This window comes from Mustela putorius, unplaced genomic scaffold (genome assembly GCF_011764305.1).
Source record: "Mustela putorius furo isolate JIRA1106 unplaced genomic scaffold, ASM1176430v1.1 tig00000127_pilon_pilon_pilon, whole genome shotgun sequence".
Classification (NCBI taxonomy): Eukaryota; Metazoa; Chordata; class Mammalia; order Carnivora; family Mustelidae; genus Mustela; species Mustela putorius.
Window position 1 is genome coordinate 11,713,920 of NW_025421288.1, and position 27,060 is coordinate 11,740,979.

General features: G+C 50.0%; 1 protein-coding gene across 3 annotated transcripts in view; it reads right to left on the bottom strand.

Moving 5' to 3' along the window:
- Positions 1-21,130, bottom strand: part of PC (pyruvate carboxylase) — a 93,691-nt gene extending 72,561 nt beyond the window's left edge. Inside the window, exons 1-2 of one of the 3 annotated variants that reach the window (XM_004759461.3) lie at positions 21,005-21,130; positions 16,258-16,295 (exon numbers count right to left, since the gene is read on the bottom strand). The gene's annotated coding sequence lies outside the window, so the exon portion shown is untranslated. Of the gene's footprint in view, positions 1-16,242; positions 16,296-20,332; positions 20,470-21,004 lie in introns of those variants that run through there. The other 2 variants (XM_013059917.2, XM_004759462.3) reach the window with 2 other exon arrangements.
- Positions 21,131-27,060: the final 5,930 nt, after the last annotated feature.

A 27,060-nucleotide genomic window follows, 5' to 3' on the forward strand; every position in this document is an offset into this window, starting at 1 on the left:
GCAGGATATAAAACAAACACAAAAGTCAGCTGCATTTCTATAAGAAAATTACAAAAACAATTCCACTTACAATGGCCTCAAAAAGAACCAAATACTTAGGAATTAACTTAATCAAGGAGGTAAAAAGCTTGTATAATAAAAACTATAAAACACTGCTGAAAGAAATTAAAGAAAACATAAATAAATGGAAACATGCCAGGTTCATGGTTTGGAAGACTTAATATTATTAAAATGTCAATATTACCCTAAGCGTTCTACAGATTCAATGCAATCCCTAACAAAATCCTAATGATTTTTTTTTTTTTGGCAGAAACAGAAAACACCATCCTAAAATTCATATGGAATCTCAATGGACCCCAATTAGCCGAAATAACCTTAGGAAAAAAAAAAAGAACAGAACTGGAGGAAGTTCAGGAAGTGTGAACTTCCTGATCTCAAAACCTACTATGAAGCTACAGTAATCAAAATAGCGTGGTACTGGGATAAAGAGTGACATACAGACCAATGGAACAGAAATAAGAGCCCAGAATTAAACTCACATACATGATCAAAGTATTTTCAACAAAGATGCCAATGGCGAAAGGATACTCTTTTCAACAAATGTTGCCAGGAAAACTGGGAATCCTCATGCACATGAATGAAGCTGGATCTTTATCCAAGACCATATGCAAAAATTAACTCAAAATGGATCAGGAACTTAAATGTGAGTCCTAAAATAATAAAACGCAAAAGGGGGGACGCCTGGGTGGCTCAGTGGGTTAAGCCGCTGCCTTCGGCTCAGGTCATGATCTCAGGGTCCTGGGATCGAGTCCCACAGGACTTCCCTTCCTTTCTCTCTGCCTGCCTCTCTGCCTAACTTGTGATCTCTCTCTGTCAAATAAATAAATAAAAATCTTAAAAAAAAAAAAAACGCAGAAGGAAACATAGGACAAAAACTTCATGATTGGTCTTGGCAGTGATTTCTTGGATATAACACCAAAAGCACAGGTAACTAAAGAAAAAATAAACAAAGCATACTTAATGAAAATTTTTTAATTTTGTGCATCAAAACATTATTCCCAGAGTAAAAAGGCAACCCACAGGATGGAAGAAACACTGACAAGTAATATATCCAATAAAGGACTGATATCCAGAATATACAGAACTCCTAAAACTCAACAACAAAACAAACCACCCAATTCAAAAATGGGCAAAGGACCTGAACAGACATTTCTCCAAAGAAGATATATGAATGGCCACTAAGCATATGAAAAGACAAAGTATAATAGTGGTTTCCAGAGCACAGATGGGAGGGAAGAATGGAAGTTATTGGTTAACGGAATCATGGAAAGAGTTTCACTTTTACAGGATAAAAAAAGTTACAGGGTTGGATGGTTGTGACAGTCACAAGCAACGTGAATACACTTTTAATGCCAGTGAACTTTACATTTAAAAATGTTTAAGACAGCAAATTTTATGTCATGTGTATTTTACCACAATTAAAAAAAAGGGGGGGGGGGAATAAGCAGCTTCTTCAGCATCCAGACAGCAGAAGGACATTATAAAAAGGTTATAAAAAAGGTTTTGTTGAGAGAGAGAGAGCATGAGCCAGAGCCAGAGCCAGGGCCAGGGCAGTTGGCAGAGCCCAGCATAGAGCCTGATGCAGGACTCAGTTTCACGACACTGAGATCATGACCTGAGCTAAAATCAACAGTCAGATGCTTAACTGACTGAGCCACCCAAGCACCACAAAAAAAGTGGGGGGGGCATTTATTTTTCTTTTTTAAATTATTTATTTGACAGAGAGACAACAGCAAGAGAGGGAACACAAGCAGGGGGAGCGGGAGAGGGAGATGCAGGCCTCTTGCTAAGCAGGGAGCCTGATGTGGGGCTCGATCCCAGAATCCTGGGATTATGACCTTAGCTGAAGATAGACGCTTAATGACTAAGCCACCCAGGTGCCCCCAAAAAAAGGTTTTTAAAAAAATAAAAAGAATCAGGCCACCCTGAAATTAACACCTACCAAGATCAACTGGCAGTAGCAGAATGACAATGGGATGTGGGATATTCAGAATGACAATGGGATATTTACACAGTCTCCCCAGGAATGCAAAAAATGTGAAAACTATGGAGAATTTCAGAAATCAAAACAACAAAGTATCTGGAAAAGCAACTATGCTCAAGCAGGAATCTGCAACCAGAGACAAGGAGTTCCGGGATCTAAAATAGGATCGTTTTAAAACTCTGTTGACAGGTATGGAAAACTACCTCTGTCATTCCTGCTCTCTAAGCTACCCCGTCTATGGAGTGAATGCTAGTGTGGACCTAGCCCCCAGCATACCTACTTGGTACAGATGCGCCAACCACAGGGCTTTACAAGGAGAAGGGTAGACCTCAGGGATTCTATCCTCCATTACAAATTCAAAGTGGCCTCCCAGGACAAATCAATGGCACATGAATTTAAGATGCGTGAGAGATTTCCAGGCCCAACCCAAGCATCCAAGTACTACAGTTCCAAGGAAATGGCCCAAACCACGTCCATAAGATCACTATGACGGTAGCAGTTTTATACTCAAGGGATAAAGCTGAAGACCCATGACCATGGGAGCCACATCCTAGGGATGAAAGGGTCCTGCCTCAAAAGCACTACTTCAAAATTAAACAAGAATTTTCCTAGCAGGGTTAGATAAACATTGATGAACCCCCCCCCCACAAAAGAAAAGAAAGAAACAACAGACCCCAAATAGAGTCACTTGTGTCAAGCCCTACAACAGCAAGCCAATATTTAATACCTAATTGCATGTTCAATCTCTCCCTGGAATGTAATCTTAAACCAGTCAATCTAGACTCTTCTCTGTCAGCAGTAGTGAAGCATCTGCCTGATAGACCCCTTCGGTCCGCCAAAGAAGGTTATAGATTACTCCTTCCTTGTTCCTGTACCTTCTGCCTACAAAAGTCTCCCGTTACATAGAGCTCTTCAGAGCTCCTTTCTATTTGCTACATGAGATGCTGCCTCACTCATGCATCACTGAATAAAGACAAATCCTCAGATTTACCCAGCTGAATTTTTTAGGTTTGTTTTTTAACACCATCCATGCCTCCTGCAGATAACTAAAAATGCTGAATAAAATACCTGCATATATATGTATATGTTTCTTTCTTTTAAGATTTTTATTTCTTTAACAGTGAGACAGAGAAAGAGCACAAGGAGGCAGAAAGACAGGTAGAGGGAGAGAAGCAGGCGCTCCGCGGAGCAGGGAGCCTGATGTTGGGGCTCAACCCCAGGACCTTGGAATCACAACCAGAGCCAAAGGCAGACACTTAACCTACTGAGCCATGCAGGTGACCCGTATGTATTTATTTCTTAGAAGTTTTTTAATCAAATTAGCCTTCAGCTCATCCATACCGTAGAAAGCTACGGAACAGGGAAAATGAAGGGAGTTCAGTACATCCACATGGACACAACCCAACCGTGCTGAGTGAGTCAGAGGTCTACAGCAGGACTCCGTGTCTGCGATGTTCAAACACAGGCAAACACTAAACAGTAAGTTACTCAGAGATTGGTCACAGGCGGTAAAACTACTGAGAAAAATCAAGAGGCCACTGGGATGGCTCAACCTGTTAAGAGGCTGACTCCTGATCTGGGCGCAGGCCATGATTTCAGTGTCAGAGATCCGTTGCTGAGTAGGGAGTCTGCTTGGGATTCTCTCTAAGTCCATGAATCTGGAAGCAAGGACGGAAGGAAGGAAAAGCAGCAAGGGAGGGAGAGAGGAAGGAAGGGAAGGAAGAGAAATTCAAGAGAATGGTTATTCCAAGGGACAGCTGTGGGGTAAGGCCCTTCAGCAGATGCGGGGGTGCTTATAAGATCGAGTCTTTTTTATTCCTTAACTTGGGGGATAGAAACATAAACATCTATTATTTTGTTTTAATGGATCCTTATGTTTAATGTATGCATATGTTTTAAATACCTCTTCTGTGCAATACATTTTGTAGTAAACATATGGCCAAAAAAAAAAAAGAAAGAAAGAAAAGCTATGGAATGTTACACGGCTTTTAAAGAGCTAAGCCCATGTCTGTACTGATACGGGAAGATCTCTAACACACTGGTAAGTGAAAATGGCATGGAGCAGAGAGAAAGGATAGGAGGAAAAAGGAATAGAAATAGATTTGTATTTTAAATGGACCCATCATCTCTAAAAGGACAGACCAGACACTTGAACCAGAGGGGGCCTCTTGGGAGCGGAACTAGGTTTCAAGAGATCACAAAACAAAGCTTATGTATACCTCTATTGTGTCAGATGCAAACATTACTTAGCTAAAACACATGCTTTTTTTTCTTTTTCTTTTCTTTTTTTTAAGTTAAACCCTAACCCCTGCTTTACCAAGTGGTAAACTTGTTGTAAGAAGACTAGGCCCACGTGTGGTGCCTCTAGGGATGAGGGAGCAGAAAGCTGGCTGAAGACAGCAGAAGCTGACCCCCTGCACACACACACCCCCACTCCGGGGTGGGACAGGTTGACATTCTTCCAGAAATCTCCCAACTGTCTTCATGTTAACACCCTGCTAAAGGGGAAAAACAGTATTAACTTGACAATGGCAAGGCCTCCAATATCTTCTTTAGCATATGAAAGTTCTTTTGAAACCCTTTTCCTTACTCCCCCCATGCGCCCCACCTACCCACCCCCACACCCAGCCAAGTGTACAACCAGCCACCCCTCACAATGCCAGCGCAGCAGCTCTCTCTGCCCGCGGGTCCTGTCCTCGAGCTTTAACAGACCACCATTTTGCACCAAAGACGTCTCAAGAATCCTTTATCAGTCGGCTCTGGACCTCACCTCACTGAACTTCACCTATATTCCAAAACCACGCCCCGAGGGCCATTGCCTGGGTCACACCTGGGCATCCTGACTCCTCTGTAGGTTTTCCAGCAGACCTCAGTTCTCAGGGCTGAAGGCACTCCACCATCCCAAAGATTTCACCGCAAGGGTACCGCAGCCCATCCAAGTCCAGAATCCTACAGGGACCCTGTGATACTCTAATAATAAATAGGAATTTGGTCTTTATTCCCGGTTTCCCTGGCATAAGAGATCCTAAAACCCCTGCAATTTCCAGAGACCGAGGGGGGGGGGGGGGGGGGTCTTTTACTATTCACAACAAGCCCTTTTCAACCACACCAGAGTCTATGTTAATGAGATCACTCTTGGTGTGCCCCTAGATAGAGTTCGGGAGGGGGCTGGTTGCCAGAGGAACCAAAGGTGAGATTAGAGGGTTGGATGGCTCAGCCCCATCCCTGGGCCTCAGGAAGGGAGACTAAAGATGGAGTTAATCACGAATAGCCAATCATGCCTGCGTAATGAACCCTCCATAAATACCCTCAACAACAGAGTTCAGAAAGCTGCTTGCTGGCGAATGCCTCCGCGTGCTGGAAGGGAGGCGTCCCCCCAACTCCACTGGAACAGAAGTTCCTGTGCTCAGGATCCTTCTGGACTTTACCCAAAGCACCCCTTCATCTGGCTGTTCATTTGCATTCTTTATAATAATCAGTAAACCTAAGTAAAGTAAAGTCTCTCCCTGAGTTCTGTGAGCCGTCAGAGCAAATGATCAGACCCAGGGAGGTGCTCCTGGGAACGCCATCTTACAGCCTGTCGGTCAGAAGTAAGGCAACGCAGCATTTGTGACCAGCCTGTGAACTGGAGGCCATCTATTGTGAATGAGCCCTTAACCCAAGGGGTCTGCATGAACTCCAGGTGGTTAGTGTCAGAACTGAATTAAACTTAGGACACCCAGTTGGTATCAGTCAGAACATTGGTTGTGTTAGGAAAAATACCACGCATTTAGTGTCTGAAGTGTTGTGGGTGAAAACCCACCATGAGAGATCTTCCGACGGGAACCCAACACTGACTGGACCCTTGGGCTTACTCTGCTTGGCTTACTGATCTGGGACAAAAACCTCAGAGAGACGGTGGCTGAAATGTCCTCCTGGGACCATGAATCTGCTAGAAACGGCGGTATTTGGCCTCTGCCCTGCACATGCCCTTCATCTGCCTCCTGGGGAAGAAACCCCGTTTCAAGCGGAGTTCTCTCCAGCTGGGGAAGTGAGCTAGGAGGAGGAGGAAAACAGACTGAGAGCTGCAAAAACAACCAAGAGTGAGGCCAGCTACAGGACTGGATGCAGACCTGTGTGTGGAAGGGAAAGCCGCCATCCCCTCACTCAGGACAGGTCTCAACGGCCCTCAGCAGGAGCCCCACCCGCCTGTCCCGCTCACCAAACGCCACTGCAAAGCCCCAGCACGGGAAACACAGAACAAAGCAGGTGGAGGAAGAACAGAGGCAGAGTCATAAGTGCGCGTGCGGAGTGCGCAGGGAGGACCCCCCCAGCATGCCTCCCTCCCCTTGCTCCGAAAACACGTGAAGAATAAAACCTCTCAAATTTAACCTCCACAAATACACCGTTTTGCCTAGAGTAAATGCCAGGCAGTTCCAGCTTCCACCTCCCCAGCCTTGGAAGGAAAGGGAAAGTTGCAATTACTGGAAGCCCTTTCTCTCCTGAAGAGCCCGGCCAGCCAACCAAGGGGCCGGGGGCTCCGACAGGCCACCGTGCAGACGACACGCCGGGCTCTCACCTGGGCCCTGTCAGCAGCTCCTGCCCTAAAATCGGCAGGAAAGGGCAGGCCCTAGGAGGCAACAGCTGGGGAGGTTCAGGAACTTTGCTTTCTCTCTCTCCGCATGTTTTCTCCAAGTGCGTTTTCAGGACTAGCTGCTCTGGTCTCCAGCAAACTCGATTTCTCAGGAAACGGAGCGTGGGGCCTAACAGCCCAGCCCAACCGCGCCATTCCACGCCAACTCCCTGTGTCAGGCCTGTCGGGTCTGTCTCTTCGGCTCGACGAATGCGGCTGTTTTTCCAGCTCTGCATCTCTGCATCTCTGCATCTCTAGACGGAGGCAGAGTTGAAAACTCGAGCGGACCTTCCCGCACTGCACCCAAGGCGACCTTCCTTCCGGAGCGCACCCGCTCCTTCGGGCCCACGGCCGCCCGGTCCCGGTCGGGGTCCCTACAACAGCCGCTTCTCAGAGCTGCTCTCCCGCCCTGAACACCCGCCTCTCCCCGTTCCAGGCGCGAACACAGTCCCCAGGAGTTTCTCAAAACCCCATTTGCCCGTGGGAGGTCGCGCGCTCAAGCCTCTCGGGCTGCTTCTCGCCGTCTCAGACCCCAGCAGGCAGCTGGCCGTTCAGGGAATAAAGCCCCCAACAGCAGCCATTCTTCCAATGGGGTTTCCTAAGTGCAGGGCCGGTGGGTCTAGCAGCGGACACAGCAGGTGCGAACCTCCACCCTCCAGGGGCTTCCCCCGTCTTCCGCCCCCCAGCGAGGCTGGGGCATCGCCCTTCCCGATGGGCAGCTTTTCCCAGCACCGTGACTTGTCTCCATGCGCCGCCACTCGAATGCTGTCCTCTCCTCTCTGTAGAGGCGGCTTTCAGGCCAACAGGCTTAAGCGATGACATGGAGAAAGTGTCCCCAGCGCGCCCCTGGGCTGAATGCCGACAGGACCATTGGGCGACTCACCTCAAAGTACTCACAGGCCCTAACTAACCAATGGGCTACTTACAGCCACAGTCTGGCAGTTACCCAAATAGGGAGAATTCTGCCCCGGCACCTCCTCACCCCCACCACTGCCTCGGGCAGTCTCTGCTTTGCCGTCCTGTCCTGTCCTCTGCTCCCTCGCTGTAGTCAATACACCTCCACTTCCTTTGTTCTGCCTCAGCTGAATGCCGTCACTGCCCGTGCCCAGGCGTCCACCCCACATCTGGGGGCCCTCATCTAGACACCACACTCTCTGCCAGCCCAAATAGGACCCCCTGTCTCAGAGCCAGCTCTCCCAAGAAGTCCATCCTGAGTAGCCACGCACCCGACCCCGTGCCCGCAACCTGCAGGCCCTCGGGCTCCTGCGCTCTGCCCCACACGGCTCCCCTGCGGCCGTCCTCCCCCAGTACGACCAACACAGCCACCGCGATGACGGGTCTGCCGGGGCCGCTTCATCGAAGTGATCTCGTTTAATTCCCCATTGGGAATTAAATTTCCCCACGGGCAAATGGGGTTTTGAGAAACTCCTGGGGACTGCGTTCGCGCCTGGAACGGGGAGAATGGCCCTGCGAGGCAGGTTTTATTGTCTGTATTTTAAAGAGGAGGAAACCAAGGCTCAAAGGGACTCAGGAACTTGCCAGAAGTGACAGGGCTGGGAAAGGGCCAAACTCCACTCCTGACCACCTGACTCCAGAGCCCTGCACTTAGCCACGTCTCTGGGAAGCGCTGGCCTCCAGCCTGGCACTGAGCATCTCCCGGGCACAGACACAGCCCATGGTGAGGGCCAGTTGCGGCGGCCCCTCGTTCCCAAGCGAGCACATCCCGTGCCCCGGCACATGCCTGCCTCCTCCCCCCAGCCGTGGGATACGTGACCAAGGGCAAGGGCCATGTCGGATCCCCACTCTGGTGACCCCACCGCATCTAGCAAAGGGCAATGCCTGCCACAGGGTCACAGCAATTGCCTGAAGAGAAGTTTCTTGGAATCCGCACAGCAGTTACCTCTGCCCTTCTTAAAGCGTTCAGCTGTGACCCGCAGGATTAGGTCAGGGGGAATTTATCCTGCCAGATACTCGAACTGCCATTTAAGACCATCGGAGGGAAAAAGGAGGGAAAGATGGCTCGGGTTGATGAAAACACCAACTGTGGCCTTGCAACCGGCTGGAACCAAACCGGCAAAAGCCCGGAAGACGGAGCCAAACTTCAGGTCTCACGGAAGTGGCCCAGGCTTCAGCCCTGGCAGGGAGGCTCCCAAATGGCCCGAAGTCCAAGTGACCACAAACAGTTCTAACGGAGGAAGGTACAAACCGCTGTCAGGAGAGGAACTATGAAGCCGGAAGACTGAGTTTCAGGGTGATCGCTTCAGCCCCGCGCACACGTCCCCGCGCCACAGCCACGTCACTTCTGATCCCCCGTGGGGACAGCAGGGAGGACCCCAGGCCAGGCATCAAGGTGCTGCTTTCAAAGCTTCCTGGCGGAGCCGGTTGCCTCACTGAAGCCCTCTAGCCTCTGCTGTCATCCACAAACAGCAAATCCCTGACCTTGACCAGTGCCAGTAAGAACTGTCTGACGACATGATGACTCTGGAAAGGACTCTACACCTACGAGGAGCGTTTCCAACGACAGAAGCAGCAGAACACAGGCAGGCGGCGCAGCGGTGTCCTGGAAGTGCTGCCTGGGATTAAAACTCCAGTATCTGCTGAAACCTTGACTGCGCATCATGGGCAGGGGAGAAGCTGCCTCTATTAGATTATGGCAGCTGTTCTATTTTTCTTGAGGCAAAACTTTCTTTTTTCTGTCTCGTAATTCCATTCTGCTATTCCCTAAACAGTCAATAAAATTTTGTGAAATGTCCAGTAATATTTTTTTCTAAAGATTTTATTTATTTATTTGACAGAGAGAGCTCACAAGTAGACAGGGAGGCAGAGAGAAAGGGGGAAAGCAAGCTCCCCACTGAGCAGAGAGCCCGATGTGGGGCTCCATCCCAGGACTCTGGGATCATGACCTGAGCCGAAGGCAGAGGCTTAACCTGAGCCACCCAGGTGCCCCTCCAGTAATATTTTTAAAAGCTGTACTTCGAGAAGCTATTAAACTGGTTGGTCTGCATCTTTTTTTCTTTAAAGATTTTGGTTTTTTTTGACAGAGAGATCACAAGTAGGCAGAGCAGCAGGCAAGCAGAGAGAAAGGGGAAAAGCAGACTCCCCACTGAGCAGAGGGCCTGATGCAGGGCTCAATCCCAGGAACCTGAGATCATGACCTGAGCTGAAGGCAGAGGCTTAACTCACTGAGCCACCCAGGCACCCCATGGTCTGCATCTTTCAGGCAAAATGAGGAGGTATGAGGAGAGAGGCAGTAACTCTGAGACAGGGAGAATGAGGTCCCATGCACAAGAGTAGACAGACAGCTAGCCAAAGAAGGAAGCAACCCAGGCAGATTTCATTCATTGAACAAATATTCTGGGGGGCCTATTATGTTCTTGGCTTGCTAGAACACAGAATAAGCATCTCCTAGGCATTTCTAGAAATACTTGGGGAGGGAAATTTGGTAAAAGACTTCATGCAGATCAAGTGTGAAAGGACCTCAATTGTTAGTTAGGGACTAAACTGACATGTCATCCCTGAGGATAGAAGAGAACCAAGCTGTCTCAGACTCAAAGGTCAAATACATTGAAAGTTTGCCTCATTAGACATCAGTGTTCATCCTACTGCCTCCGGCCTCTGTGGTTTGCAGGGAGAAATCAGCTCTTAACCTTACCAAAGATCCCTTGTTGGGGCGCCTGGGTGGCTCAGTGGGTTAAAGCCTCTGCCTTCAGCTCAGGTCGCCCTGCATCGGGCTCTCTGCTCTGCGGGGAGCCTGCTTCCTCCTCTTTCTGCCTGCTTCTCTGCCTACTTGTGATCTCTGTCAAATAAATAAATAAAATCTTTAAAAAAAAAAATCTTACGGAGCCCAGTGACCCAGGGATCATTATGGATCCCAGGACCCTGTGATCATGACCTGAGCTGAAGGAAGATGCTTTAAGTGACTAAGCCACCCAGGCGTCCAAAAGAGAGGAATTCTGATAGTTGAAACCCAGTCCCTGCTCTTAAGTGCCACACAGTATTGTGAGTTGCACCCTTCTCTGCATTTTTTTTTAAAGCTGGTTATTCAAAATCAAAAGACACAGCAAAACAAAACAAAACAAAACAAAACAAAAATTTAAACACGTAATTTTGTAATTCCAGCATCCAGGGAAAAAATTTTGGTATAACATTCCAAAATAACCAAAAAGGAGATGCTACACATTCTGTTTCATAATATACCTTTCTCCAATAAAAGCACCTTGTTCTAAGGTAACAAATTAGAAAGCAAGTTTGATTGGGGTAACATGGGCTATTTTCAAAGCTGTGCTGTATGACACTGAACAGACTACACATGCGGCGACACTTTTTTGATGTGTGTGTTGGTGGTTTCCCATTTTCTTTCATTTTTTCCATTTTTAAGATTTATTTTTAAGTCATCTCTACACCCAGTGTGGGGCTGGAACTTATAACCCAGAGATCAAGAGTCACCTGCTCCATTAACTGGGCCAGCCAGGTGCCCCGGTTTCCCATTTTCTGCTATGAACATGTGGATCTGAACAGCCCAGTTTGTCATGTCTAGAACTGGCATTGCTGTGCTGAATGCTCTATTTATTTATTTACTCTAAGTTTTACGTGTGATCTCTCTGTCCCCCGTCATTTAATGCCCTGCCTGTGGTGGAGGAGAGCCCCTTCCTCTCTCTCTGAACAGAGATTCTGTTAGCGCAGGGAGGTCACCGCCATCAATAAACTCCAATACGCTCTACATTGTCACACACTACCGCTTCACCACCTGAAGGGGAAACTCAGAGCCAAAGCTGAACACAGACTGTATTTCAAACAGCAAAGCATTTTCAACCAGGTCCCACTAACTACCCACAAAGTTTCCTGAGGCCACACTCAGTGACGAGGATGGGAATGCAAGTCCACATTCATCATCTAACAACAAATCCATAAAAAGAATCTGATAGTAATGGCCCCTCCAAAGAGATCAGTAGCCCTGTACTGCAAGGTCAGGGTGAAGTCAGGGTTCTCACCATTTCTAGGAAGGTAAACCTGAAGAAAGGGAAAAGGCAGGCGTGGGTTGCTGGCGCCAGGATTTCTTGGTAACCAAGACTGACCGGAAACCACCAGTCCTCCGAAGTCCCAGCCTCCCTTTCTCTTCATTTGAGAAGATGTAAGCAACTGATGGGTGGGGGTTGGAATGCCAGATCTAGACCCAGAAGACTGGGACTCGAAATTCTAGAACTGCTGGGTCACTGGCCTGATTTTACAGATAGTCCCTGGTCAGAGCAAGTTCTGGAAGATACACAGAACCTCAATTCCACCTAATTTGTACTTTTAATTCCACCTATTTTGCAGCCATAGTGCATGAGAAATGAAGCCTTAAATAGGTTAATTGAATCCAGTGATCCAGTCACACGGTATGGCAGCCTGGGTGGGAAAGTGTAGAGTTCTGTGGCAAGAAGATCAGGCGATGTGATGCTTTGATCTGGGGCATATGGGCTGTGAGGCTCTCCCCATTTGGGAGCAAAACGGCAATGAATCAGGACTCTGCTTAGCAGGTGTCCTCAAAGGAAAAGACCTAGTTTCATCCTGGCCAGCAATCTCTTGAATTACAAAGAAATGTCATCTAGTCCAGAAAGAAACTCCTGAAGTTGCTTAGGAAAATAACTTACTATAGTTTGAAATCTAAGCAATTAAAGATTCTATAATTCCATGAAGTTAAAGCATTAAGAATAAATATGCCCAGGGCACCTGGGTGGCTCAGTGGGTTAAGCCTCTGCCTTCGGCTCGGGTCATGATCTCAGGGGTCCTGGGATGGAGCCCTGCGTCAGGCTCTCTGCTTGGTGGGGAGCCTGCTTCCTCCTCTTTCTCTGCCTGCCTCTCTGCCTACTTGTGACCTCTCTCTCTGTCAAATAAATAAATAAAATCTTAAAAAAAAAAAAAAAAAGAATAAACATGCCCAAGAAAATAGAAACTATAGTATTTATAATTTTGAGTAAAGAAATCTGCACGTATCTGTTATTTTATGCACTTCAATTCAAGGGAATTCAGTCTGTTCAGAATTAACAAGTCAGTCTCAAGATTCCGATTAAAATCAGACATGATTTTAAGGATTTTATTAAGTTTAAAACCAGTGTGGCAGATGACGAACGAGTACACACACTCAAAGATGCTCACTATCATCAGCCACCAAGGAAATTCACACTGAAACCACAAGACACCAACACATGTCTTTTAGAATGGCTAAAATTTAGAGGACTGACCATAACCAGGGCCAGCGAGATGTGGAGAGACTGGAGCTCGTACACCACGGGTGGGCGTGTAAGATGGCACAGACACTCTGGAAGAAGACGGGGCAAGTTCTGTTACATATACACATACCATATGCTCTGGCCACTCCACCGCCACATGACTGCTCAAGAGAAAGGAACTAACTATGTGCCCGATAAAGACTTGGACACAAACATGCAGAGCAGCTTTATTTGGCACCACCCAAAACTGGAAACAACTGAAATGACCAACGGCAGGTGAATTAGCAAACAGACTGTGGGGCACCCACATACTGGACTGCTACCCAGAAGCCAACGGGGAAGGACTACTGATGGGTGCGGCAACACGGACAAATCTCAAAATAAGTGTGCTGAGCGAGAGAAGCCAAACAAAAACAGGATACACACTCTACGATTCCACTTATGTAAAATTCCCCGAAATGCAAACTGTTATCTACAGTAACAGAAAGCAGCTCAGTGGGTACTCGGGAAAGGAGAAGCGGAGAGCAGTGGGGGGGGGGGCCCACCGAGGGGCACGAGGACACTTTCAGAGGTGATGGATGTGTTCACTGTCTTAACTGTGGTTAAGGTCTCCCAAGAGGAAACATACGGGGAAACATACAGTGTATGTTTCCCCATATGTACATACAGTGTACACGGAAGATGAGCGATTTATTATGTTAACGATACCTCAATGAAGTGAGCAGAATAACTTCAAAATGTTAAAACATAAAACAATACTAAGAATGTTTAAGAGAATTTGTCAGGTTAATTTATTAGACTTACAGGGATTATTTAAGCATTAGGGATGTTTGTTAAGCAGACAACTGGAAGTATTAAAACAAAGAAAGTTGAATGCAATTTACAAATTCAATTTAAAATTTTCAAATGAATTAAGTTCACAAAGGAATCAAGTCCTCATCAAAAGGTCCCTTCAAACTGGTTAGAATTTTCTAGAATCATAAACAGAACAGAAAAATATATAGGCTTTACTTAAAAGCAAAATTTAAAAGAGTAGAGGCACCGGCTGGCTGGCTCAGTTGGTTAAGCATCTGACTATTCATTTCTGCTCAGGTCATGATCTCAGGGTTGTGAGACTGAGCCCCATGTCAGCTCATGCTGGGCATGGAGCCTGTTTAAAATTGTCTCTGCCTCCCCTCTGCCCCTCTCCACCCTCTCCAGAATAAACAATACATTTATTATTAACGATTTCATATTAATAAATTTCACACTGATGAACAACACAGCAGTAAAAGCACTCGAAGCAGACACTGATGTGCAAATACAACAGATCAGAGCACGCGCGCTCCGGAGTAACCACAGTCCCTCCCAGACCCTGGGCTGGCCAGTGACAGACATGCAAAAGGTGCCACACAGATCCTAGAGACTAAGCATGACTCAGCACAGAGCAAGCACGGAATTTTCCCTAAGGCCCCGGCCAGGGATGGATGTCTGTGGGGAGGGAGGGGAGCTGCCACATGTGGAGTCTGGCCCCACTCCACACACAGCTGGTGGAAACGCACTCAGAGCAGCCCTGGCCATCCGCCCACCCGCCCGCCTTCTCCGGCTTCCAGGCCAATCAGGGTAAGGAGCTATGGGACAGTGGTGGCGATGAGGGGGTGCTGGGATGACCTCCGCCCCACCTTCTGGCATGCTACCTAAGACAACAACAACACACTCCCATCCCCCTCCCTCTAGGATCACCAAGGAGACAGCAGAGGAGGACAGGGCAGCCACCTTCTGTGGCAGTCTTAGTTCAGTAACCAAGGAAAACTCCAAGGACTCGGCGGGGACTTGGGGATGAAGCACCAGACAAGCCTTAACAGATCAGAAGACATGGTCAAAGGCAGCCCTTCCTGGCAACTAATGTTCCCTTGCTGATGGATCTGGGGGAAGACAGATAAGAAAAGAGGGCACTCTTTAAGAAGCGGGGGGAAGGCCAGAATCTTGGATTCTGCTAATCAGCCTTCTGCGGGCCCCCATTTCTCAGCTGCGTGAGACAGGTGGTTAGGGCTCTCACCCAACTCACCCCGCTCTCCTCGAAGGGACGCAAGTATGGGCAGTAACGTTCCACTCCACCAACCAAGAACAGAAGGCGAGAGCAAGCAGAGAGAACAGGGCAGTGGAACCTTTGTGGAGAGTACAGTCCATCAAAAATCCGTATCCATGGCCATAAAGCAGGCCTTTACTCTACCTGCTTTTCATGTGATGAGAATTTTTTTTTCTTTTAAGGTAGGCTCCACACCCAATGTGGGGCTTGAACTCACAACCCTGAGATCAAGGGTCGCATGTCCTACCCACTAAGCCAGCCAGGCACCCCACTCTACCCGCTTTTCAAAGCAAACACAAACGTAGAGTGGAAACCGGCCACGGCTGGTCCAAGACCTAGAACTAGAGAGGGCTGTGGGAACATCTCAGAACATGTCAGAACAACGCCTGGGTCATGACCGGTCACCTGAGAAAAATCCCCACACAATGGGCGGAAACTCAAGAATCCCAACGCCAAGGAAGCTTCGCCCTGAGCACAGAGTCTGAGCTCTGGGGAAAGTTGGGAACCACGAAGCCGCCAGAGCACCTGGCTATGAAGCGACCTGCCTCCGGGTGTGGGCAAGAGCCATGATCAGTGCCTGAAACACAGGTGGGCGCGCCAGAGAGCGAGGCTCGGGCCAGGCCAGGATGTTCGTGCTGGACGAGCAGTGGGAGACAGGAGTGGGTCACTAGGTAGATTCCTGCCCAAGGGGATGCACTCAGACCGGGCATTGGGGAAACCCTGTGCAAGAGCAGCAGCTGGTTTCACGGGACAGGGCTGCCGGAGCACTATGTGGGCAAAGAAGGTCCAACTTCACCCCTTCACCCCCTTATCGCTGGGCCTCCCGAAGGCTGGGTGTCCTTGTCTGGAAACAGGTCAAGTGTTTTTACAGCCAGCCGACAGAGCCCCTCCCATGTCCAGCTTCACACCTCCCCGAGTCCCCCACTGCCTGGCTGCCTGCTCTACCCACTGACTCAAGGGGTCTTCCCTGAGACTGCCCAGCCCTAGACCTGCTTCTTGGGGTCCTGAGAAGCTCTGCTGCGCCCCCTTAACTAGCTTCCCCAGCCGCACCCTTCCAGACATCAGGCCTCCTGCACAGGCTGCCGGCTACCAACTGAGGCCAGCGGAGAACCAGATGTCACTTTCCCGGGTAAACCACGAGAGATCAGGAACAGACAAGGACTGCTTCTATTTTCCAAAACTCAGAGCTCGGCCTCTTTTATTTATTGAACTTGATGACTGACATGCCAGGACTGCGAACCTCTACACCTGCTCCTGGAGAAGACCCACGTGCATCCCAGGGGCCTGGAATGAGGCATGGACTTACCAGGCACGGACTTACCCTCAGTTTTCTGTCGGCTCTCAGAAGGCAGCTGCTATCTAAAGTAAAAGAAAAAAAGAAGTGTTATCTTCATTTCTTCAGGCATTCCCCCAGAGAACCCAGGAGTGGCAAGAACACAGCTCTAGAATCCAGCGACCTGTTCCTTTGCTTCCATCTTAGGGACCTGGGGCGGGGGTGGGAGGCCAGGACAGCACAGGGCTGAGAGCATCCTGGCCCTTGTCCAACAGTGTGGGTGGCCAACAGTGTGGGCCCCACCCATGCCTCTCGGTCACCCATTCCCATAACCAGTCAAAGCCGCTTTTCTCATCTGTGAAATGGGGGTAACCGCAGCACCCAGCCTGCCCGGTTCGCAGTGACGCAACACACACAAGCCACTGGCACGAAGCCTGGTACAAAGGACGCTCGCAGACATTAGCCAACGTGCTTAGTAAGGAGCGTTAGAGTAAAACCCTTTGCTGGCACCCACCACACAAGAACGAGAAGTTCTAAAAACCTTTTTTTTTTTTTAATTTTATTTATTCACCTGACGGAGATCACAAGCTGGCAGAGGGAGGGGAAAGCAGGCTCCCCGCTGAGCAGAGAGCCCGAGGCGATGCTCGACCCCAGGACCCTGAGATGGAGGTCAACAACTGAGCCGAAGGCAGAGGCCCAACCCACTGAGCCACCCAGGCGTCCCGATTGTTTTCTGTGAAGTGTTTTCTCTTCCTGCCCACCTCCATTCAGCCCATGCCCACTTTCTCAGCAGAGCTGTCTCCAAGCCTCAGGAGCTACCTACCCCTTGGATTCCCTGAGCCTGGTTCCTGTCTCACCAAGCAACTTGACACTAATTAAGAACTGTCTTACGTGACCTGAGAGCTGATATGTCTGTCTCCTACTTCCCTATTTCCTCAGATCTTTTCCTTTAGTGCTAACATACACACAAGAGAGCACATCCCTTGTTTCAGACCCAAAGAAGCCCATCATTTTTTGGAGTTTTACAGACCACTTGGGGTTTTTTTTTGTTTTTAACATTTTACTTATTTGAGAGCAAGTGACCATGGGGTGGCAGGGGGTATAGAAGCAGACCCGCTGAGCATGGTGCCCGACAGGGGGCCAATCCCATGACCCCAGGACCCCAAGCTCGTGACTAAGAGCAGAAGCCAAGATGCTTAATGGGCTGATCCACCCCAGCACCCCTGGACCACTTGTTTCTGAGAAGCCACACCTGTCAGCTCTAGCCATTGGTCAGTAAAGAGCAAAATGGAGACACAAGCCAGCAAGCTGCTGAATGGATTGAATCCATGTTTAAGAAGATCAGCTGCCTTAAGAAATTATGTCAAGGCTCGAAATCTTTGGGGCATTCAAGTCAATAAAATATTTATCAAGCACATACCTTGCATGAGGCAGCCATGCCAGAAGGTACAGGCTCTGTTTCCAAAAAGCCCAAGAGCAAGTTGTTGAGGGCAAGCTAACAGAGGATGAAAACAGGTAATACAGGAGAGGGAACCAGGCACGGACCCCCGAGCCTGGCTGCCTGGGGCGGACGTGTACATGAGGGCCTAACAGCCCCTTGGTTGTAGGACTGTTGTCATCACCAAGTAATACATGCGGTGGGATTAGCAAAAGCCCACATCCAACTGAACAGACTTGTAAAGACTTAATAATGCAGGAAAGCCTGAGTCCGGAGGAGTCAGAGAAAACAAGGTTGCCAAGGAACAAGACGGGGGGGGGGGCGGGGGGGGCACTAAAAGGCAAGTCTGGGATGATGGCAAGCAGTCTCAGATGAGGCAGAGGCAGAAGAAGGTACCTGTGGAGAGAAATGGAAGAAAAAACCCAAGAGATGGCCTCACATCTTTTCGTTCAGGGGGTGAGAGGAATGTTCTTCCTTCCATCATTTCCCACGTCTACTATGGCGCCCTACTTTGGCAGCTCAAGAACAGGTCTACAACTGAGACTAGAAGCAACTAGGACAGAGACCAAGGGAGAGTGAGTCAGGCCCAGATGAGGTTTCAGAGTAACAGGCAAAATGGCCCACTTCTGCAAAGGAGGCCTCCGGTGAGAAAGTAGCCCGCACACAGGCACTCTCTCTCTGGATGGGAGGAGTCAGGACCCAATCAGAAGAGGGTCAGATGCTGTTGGGAGACAGCCAACAAGAAGGCCCACCCTAATCCTCAAGGAAAATTCTACTCAAGGGAGGTGTCCAGCTCATACAGCAGCGTGCCAGTGACAGATCTGCATGGTCTGGGGCCTGGCCAGGCCTTCCTCCCAGATTCGCTGCCCTAGAACAGTCATCAGTGCAGTTCCTAAATGGGACCCTTTCCTGGTTCCCCAACTTCCTCACTGGTTTCCAATTTGAGCCATTTCCAGTAATTGACCTGAAACATTTGTCCACGGCACTGACAAGTCACAGGGCAGAGGGACACAGAGAACTGCAAGTTGGAATGTCCTGGGTCTGAAGTCTACCCTGCCATGGTCCCAGGGCCTCTGTGAGCACTGTTGGGAGGACTGGCACCTGGCACAGCACCTGGGGTACTGGGTGCCAGAAGGGAAACAAGGAGAAAGCGAAGAAGAGGGCAAAAAAGAAGAAAAGGGGGGGGGGGAAGGCAGGTGGCCTGTATTGGTACGTCAGAGGAAGCAAGGGTCCAGGAGGCTACCCAGCAAGGCGAACTTCCCAGAAGGATGATCCTGGAAGTAAGAACTGGCACAGGCTTTGGGAGAGAGAATAGAGAATAAGGCACAGAGGGGACTTTGGGACAAATTGTGGAAACTTTGGCTGGCAACCGAATTCAATTCAACAAACAGATATTGAGCAACTATGGTGAACAAAGCCCATTCCAGCAGGGCAGGGCAGGGGAGCCACTAAGAACCAGAGGCCGCTTGCTCACACAGAACACAGACACACACAACCTGTATCTGCTGGGCCCTCGGAGCCCAACCAAACCCCATTCTGCACTTGCAGACCCAATCTCACTTCTGCCTTTTTCTGCACCATAGCAAGCGCCCTCACCTTGTTACATCTCCTGGAGAGGCCTCTTCAAAGTGCCCGGCCAAACTTCTACTCAAGTGGGAAGTGCGACTCCTCCCATCTTCTCCCCCACACCTTCCTCAGCCTTCATCTTACAGGTTTTAGTTGCTTAAACTCAACTCTCCTCCATAATAAAACCTGGACTGCTCAAATCCAATCACTGCTTCTTCACTGAAGGATCCAGTGGAACTGAAGAAGACTCATGACTCACCTCCTCCAAGAAGCCTGCCCCAGTCTCGCCTATTTCTCCTCTCCCTGGCCTTGGTGTGTGGTCTGATTTGTGGGCCTTTACTGAATTTCCTAGGGGCCTCCTAGAGACCATGCTGCATCCACGCTGGGCTCTCTACAAACATCTGTGGCACGCTGACTCACTGGTTAGGTTCTTTCTTTTTCTCTCCCCGGTTTGCCAGCAGTCCTAGGGCAAGGATTAACCTCACCTCCGAAGTCTTCTTCCAATGCCCAGTTTAGGACTCCCAACATGGTAGGGGTGCAAAAGAATGCCATGGAGAGTTCCAGACTTAGGATGAGCACTGGGCAAACAGAAAAGCTGTCACTGACAGTAACCACAAACGCCAAGCACATCCAACCCCACCACAAGTGTCTGCATCGCAGGCAGGGAAAGGGTGGCAAGGGAAACCAGGGCTCCTGGCCCCAAGGAAAGCAAAGCCAATGGAGGTTAACACTGGGATCTGGCAAACACCCGCACTTCCTGGAGCCTCAACTTTCTCAGCTGCAGAATGGGGACAATAGCCCTGGCCGCCTCTCGCTCACAAAAGGAGTGTTAAGATTTTTAAGACTCATTTCAAAGCTGCCAGGAGCCTAGGGACTTGGCCTCACCCCAGCATGTGTTTGATGAGGAAAGAGCTCGAGAGAGGTGAAACAACTCACTCAAAAGTACACAAAACAAGTCCCGCTGGAAAGAACCTGCCAGGGCAGGTCCTCAAAGCCAGGGCTCCGATTCCGTGCCCAGGAGGGAACTTCCAGGACCGCCCGCTGCTCCTCACCGCCCCCGGCCAGTGCACTTTGTAAACTGCTACAAGCCCGAGAATAACGGGCTGAGTCCATCCCCACCTCCTCCTCCTCACGGAGCAGCCTAGGACGAATCGCTGCTTCCCCCTCCGAAATCCATGGAACCGAGGATCCCGACAGGGTTACTACGAGAATCCCTACGGCAGTCGGAGTGCAGGCGCCTGGAACACAGAAAACCCTCGCCTTGCACCCCACGGCTTTCTGCAGGGCTAAGCAACTTCTAGTACGTTGAGGAACGCTTGGGCTCCCGATTCTGACAGACTTGGGTTCCAACGCTCAGGGACCTCGCCCTTGGCATTTGAGGGTTCCGCGCGTCAGTTTCTCCATCTGCAAAATGGGCCCGAGGGCCGCCGGCCGCCGACGGGGACGCGGGGCAGACGGAGCCAGGCGAGGAGGCGGGCCGGGGTCCGGGCGACAGGACCCCAGAGCAGGGTCTCTGGAGCGCGTGCGCGCGCAGGGAGGAGGGCGGGGGTGGACCCGCGCCGGTCGGCCATCCCCGTGGGAGGGGGAGGGGGAGGGAAGAGGAGGGAGGGGCGGCGCACGTCGCGTCTCGCACCGCCCGCCGCCGTCTCCTCCAGCCGTCACTCGTGGAGCCCGCACCGCCTTGGCGCGCACGACCCTTACATAAGCGTCCCCCGCGGCGGTGCTGGCGCACGCCCACCCGCTCCGACCCGCCTCGAGTACAGGAAGGTGCGCAGCGCCGCCGGCACTCACCTCCGCGCCTCCGCCGCAAGTCGTCGCCACCGTCTCTACCGCCGCTACCTCCACTGACAGGGAACAGCTGCGGTTTCCGCGCAACCGAACTTGCTGCAGTCCTGGCCCCGCCTTACAGACTTCTTATTGGCTCAGGCAGCCCATCCCCTCCTGTTATTGGACAGTGACTCCCGTCACTCACCGCTCCCGGCTCAGGACTCCTCCCTACCCCCCGCCTACCCGTCACGTTTAAGCCTTGGCGCCCCACGTCAGCCCCGCCCCTCGCGTCGCCGGCGGGTCCCGGGATTGGTGAGGAGGCTGGGAGAGCCCGCCCCTGCCGCACCACCGCCTACTCCCTTGTCCATAGAGCCCCACGTGGGCCGCACCGCCGGGGCCTCCGCCCGCAATAGGCGGAAGTAACTAGGCTCCGGCGCGCTGTGATTGGCTGTCGGCGGGGGTGGGGAGGTGCGATTCATTCACCCGAGTAGCACGTGTCTCCGAAAGCCGCAAGCATAACAGATCGCACGGGGACTCAAGATATCTGGCCTGGACTTAAATGCACTGAGCTGACGGGGAAAAGGGGAGAGGAAAAGGGTTTGCGAAGGGCAGGGCGAAGGAGATGGCAGTCGTACCACACGGGTGTGCGTGATTTTGTCCCTTAGCTGTGGGAGTGGTGGTGATGGGCAAGAGTCCGTCTCTGTTTGACCTTGGACAAGCAAACTCATCACTCTGAGCCTCAGTTTCTTAATCTGCAAATCGAGACCCCTGGGGACCTAGAAGGTTTAGAAGGCTTGATTAAACAGAAAGCTTCATAAGCTGGGCTCTCTGCCAATTAGGAGATATGAGAGTGACCAAAACCAAACAAAATCTCTGCTTTACATTGAGAGAAAAGACATAATAAAATATAGGGTACACCAGATGGTAATCAGGGCATGGAGGAAAAATAACCCGCTTCCAGACCGTGGTAAGGATCAAGGACTATGAGAACATCTTGTTAACCAGAAATTGTTGATTGAGTATGGAGAAATATTACAACTCCATTCCGTGTCATGTCTGTCACATTCTCTGTCTGTTTTGTCTCTCCAACTTTCTTGTCCTTCCTTCCACCTATCTGGCTGAACTTCAACGTAGGTCAGTCCAACACAGTTATTTTAGTAGCAGAGCAAGAATTAGAATCCCAGTTCTCCAGATCCACGTAGTGATTCGATTAACAATTCATTTGATTGTGCACCTATGATGAGCCTAGTGCTATGCCAGTGCACAGTGGTGAAAAGACAGGCCCTGTGGCATCACATCGTATTGCTTACATTCTATTAGATGCCCGTCCTAGGACACTTCCCTGCATCAGAACTTCATTAATGCTGGAAAGAATTAAAGCACTGTGACCTTGGCCAGGGCCCCTCCCTCTCTGGATTGAATTTCCTCTTAGAAGCCATTGGACTCTGGGTGCCTGGGTGGCTGGGTGGCTGGGTGCCTGGGTGCCTGGGTGGCTCAGTTGGTTAAGTGTCTGCCCTTGGCTCAGGTCATGATCTCACAGTCCTGGGATCTAGTTCCTGCTGGGAGCCTGTTTCTCCCTTTCCCTTTGCCTGGAGCTTCCCCAGCTTGTGCGTTCTCTCTCTCTCTCAAATAAAGAAATAAATAAGCAGATGAACTTGATAGACACTGAGTCCCATATTATTCATCTAGCATGCCTACCTCGTGATTTCAACATTTTCTGCCTGTATCTTATATCCCTCATTGTGCACATGTAAAATGTGGACCCTCGTGTCCCTCAGGAAAGGCAAAGCCCAGCTCTAGGGCTGGTCATGCTGTAGGCGCTATGAAGGTCAGGTCAGCCCTGGCTGGTCCCTGTGAACCTGTGGGTCTGGAGCAAAGAATGGGTGGCTCCAGCCCGGCTCAGGTGATTCCCATGTCAACAACCACCGGGCAGAGGTCTGAACAAAGAAAGTAATTGAGAACTAAAAAATGGACTGCTATGAACAGAAAAAGTATGAACAGTTAACGCAGACATGTAAATTATCTAGTTCAAGTTAGATTAGGAAACAAGAAACTTTTCCATTGGGGCTTTTTCCTACCCCCAGGCTGAGCTCCCTGAGAGGACAGTTAGAAGGAATAGTCCATCCCAGATGGAGAAAACTGCCCAGACAAAAACCTGAGTGGAGAGCCTAACATGACTTCGAGCATCCCTCTGTATGGGCGTCTGTACCACGAGTGATGGAATCTCTTTGGGACAAGGTGCCTGCTAGTGGGAAACACAGATTCTTGAGTGTGACTCCATCATTCTCACCAACTCAGAGGTCTCCAAATGACCAGCAGAATACTACTTGTATCCCTTTCTGGGGAATGAGATCCCTGCATTGCGTTGCTAGTTTAAGAAGCTCTCCAAATGGGGGGTGCCTGGGTGGCTCAGTGGATTAAGCCTCTGCCTTCGGCTCAGGTCATGGTCTCAGGGTCCTGGGATCGAGTCCCGCATTGGGCTCTCTGCTTGGCGAGGAGCCTGCTTCCTCCTCTCTCTCTCCCTGCCTGCCTTTCTGCCTACTTGTGATCTCTGTCTGTCAAATAAATAAATAAAGTCTTTAAAAAAATAATAAAATAAAATAAGTTCTCCAAATGGTTCTAATGTGGGTCAGTGTTGAGACCCACTAAGAGACCAAGAGAAGTTACTCTCTTGGCTTTCTGATAATAATACTCCCCCTGGGGCTCCTTAAAAACAAAACAGGGGATGCCTAGGTGGCTCAGTTGGTTAAGCATCTGATTCTCGATTTGGGTCAGGTCATCATCTCAGGGTGGTGCTAGACCCTCTCCCTCTGCACCCCCCACCCTGCACATGCACACTCTCATAAATAAATAAATAAATATTGTTTAAAAACAAATAAAAATAAAACAGATCCTGCCTCCCCCCATCCCTAATTCAGTAAGGATTCAGTAAATCTGGTGGTTGGGCCCAAGAATCTTTTTATCTTCTATTTATGTATCAAAAGCCCCAACTAATTCTTTTTTTTTTTTAAGATTTTATTTCTTTATTTGACAGACAGAGATCACAGGAGGCAGAGAGGCAGAGAGAGAGGAAGGAAGCAGGCTCCCTGCTGAGCAGAGAGCTCGATGTGGGGCTTGATCCAGGACCCTGGAATCATGACCTGAGCTGAAGGCAGAGGCTTTAACCCACTGAGCCACCCAGGTGCCCCTCTTTTTATTGTTTTTTCAAGATTTTATTTATCCATTTGAGAGAGAGAGCACAAGTGGGGAAGGGCAGAGGGAGTGGGACACACACCCAGCTGAGTGTGGAGCTCAACGTGGGGCTTGATCCCAGTTCCCTGAGATCAGGACCTGAGCCAAAGTCAGATGCTTAACCTACTGAGCCACCTGGGTGCCTCTCAACCCCCAACTGATTTTAAGGCCACCAAAACCTTGGGAAACTTCGCTGAGTTCCTAAGAGGCTACAGGGGAAGATGAGGCAGGAAAGACAGCTCAGAGCAATGTGGAGGAGCTAGTGAGGAGTCTCTCTCTGGTGTATAGAGCCCAGGCAGCACAGCTCAGTTGGAAGAGAGGGGTCCAGGGGTGGCCGCAGAGCAGCTCATGGGCTCCTGTTAAGCTAGGATTATGTCTGCCTTACTGCTTCTTAGTATCAGTCACTTTCTGGAAAGTTCTTGGTTTGTGTTTGTCTTCTGTATTCCCATTCCCTTCTCACATTTGAACGTTACCACTACAAGAGTTGAATGTGGTATACAGCAGATGCCTAATAAATAGTCAGCAAATGAAGGAATGGGAGTCCTCAGCCAACCCCTGAGGCTGAGTGGAATCCACCAATAGAGCGGCGAGTTCAGAGGGCACCACATCTAAGCAGAAGGGGAGAGTTGAAGAGGGGGAGGGCACGGGCTGGCGGGAGGAGCAGAGCCTGAGGAGGGAGGGTCTACAGTGCCCCAGACCAGGAAGGAGGAAGCGGGAGACAGGAGACAACAAGATACAGTCACTCCACCGCCATTTTGGCAACACCCAATGGAAAAAGGAGCTACTTGTCCCCCACCAAGCTGCTCTGAGACTAGAGTGGGGAGACACATCTCAAAGCGTAGGATTCCAAAACAGTGCAGTGCTGTGCTAGAGAGATAATGGCCAGAGTGCAATCCTAAAGAGGGATTCCTTACTCCATGAGGGGTGTAGAGGGCTTCCTGGAGGAGGCGGTGCCTATGCTAAGTCGATAGACGATAGATAGATAGACAGGCAGAGATAAGTTGAGAGCTTATCAGATAAATTTATTGGTAAAAGGAATCCCATTCAGAGCCTAAACAAAGGCAGGGAGGCACGATAGGATGAAGGCGTGGAGCGAGTTCAGGAATTACCGCCTGAGGTGAGAGCTGTGCGGAAGGCCCAGAGCAGTTAAGATAAGCAGAAGCACCCAGGTAGGTCCCTCAAACTGTAACAGCCACCATGAAGCCATCTCTCGCTGGTGACAGTCCAGAAGGCTTCCCTGAGGACCTCGCAAGCACAACCTAGATGTCCCAGATCCCCTGTCCTGGGAGACAAAAGAAAGTCACTTTTTAAAAAAAAAATCTTTAATTTTTTTTTTAAATTTTATTTATTTGACAGACAGAGATCACAAGTAGGCGGACAGTCAAGCAGAGAGAGAGAGGAAGCAGGCTCCCCGCCGAGCAGAGAGCCCGGTGCGGGGCTCGATCCCAGAATCCTGGGATCACGACCCAACCCAGCCTAAAAACAAAATACTTAATGACTGAGCCACCCAGGTGCCTCAGAAAGTTACTTTTTTTTTTTTTAAGATTTTATTTATTTATTTGACAGAGATCACAAGTAGGCAGAGAGGCAGGCAGAGAGAGAGGGAAGCAGGCTCCCTGCAGAGCAGAGAGCCCAATGGGGGGCTCCCTCCCAGAACCCTGGGATCCTGACCTGAGCCAAAGGCAGAGGCTTTAACCCACTGAGCCACCCAGGCACCCAGAAAGTTACTTTTTAAAAAGATTAACCAAATACTAGCAGCTGGAACCTCAGATAGTTTGACTGCTGGAGAGACCTCAGGGTTAAATACTTCACGATGGAAAGAGGAGGTGAGAAGAATGGAGAAAGCCTGTCCTTTTTCGCAGGCTGGAGTTGTGGCTTCTATTCTTCGAAGCAGCCCAGAACCCCTGAGGTGTGTGATGGGGGATGGAGGTGGTTCAAGATCTGTTTCTTCTCCGGGCAGGTCCTCAAGTGTCCAGGCTGCCCCACCTACCCACCAACACCGTTGACCCATGCTGTACCTTGTGACAATGAAGAAAAAAGGCTCCTCTGGCGGCATCCTGGGGATGAGGCCCTTCTTAGGACAGCAGCAGAGTCATGCCAGCACATGACTGAGCTGGCAAAGCATGGGCAGGATTGCCATCCAAGCTTGCCAAGAGTATTTGTGCAGTGTGGAAACTGAACAACTGTAAGAGGCTGCCCTGGACCCTTGCCGTGGCCACCCAAATATGGTTTTGGGGTTGGAGGAAACTAAATCCCAATGCCTCCCCACTGCGGTCTCCAGGCTTAGTTAAGCCCACAGACCACCTACTCCTAGGGACCTGGGATTCCTACACAGGGACCTGGACCAGACTCCTACACCCTGTCTTTTTGGCCTCCTCCTACTCTGGTTATTTGGCCCACTGGGCCTGTAGAGCCCATGCCGTCATGGGATCTCTACAAGAAGGTCAGACCTTCTACCTATGAAGGTGGGCCTTGGTCTAGTAAATCCCAGCCCCACAGCACTACAGGCCCAGACCAAGGCTGCTGCTCTTAGGCTAAGGCAGAGGAGGGTAAGATCCTCCCCTTGCCCCCACTCCAAGCCCCAGCTCCTCTGGTTCTCCCCCTGAGGCTCAGAGAAAGGAAAGACTTACCTCTGGATCACAGAGCTAGTCAGGGGCAGAGCCAGGTCCCTGCTTCCCAGGCTGTGGTCTTTTGGCTCCACTGGATTGCCTTGGGGGAAAAGAGAAGGCAAGAATGTGCAGAATTCAGAATTTCAAAGGGAGGGCTTTGATTTGAAATCTGAGTCCTAAAATCACAGTCCTCAGAGGCAGAAGGGCCTTGAGCAATTATGTTTCCAAGATTTCCCACAA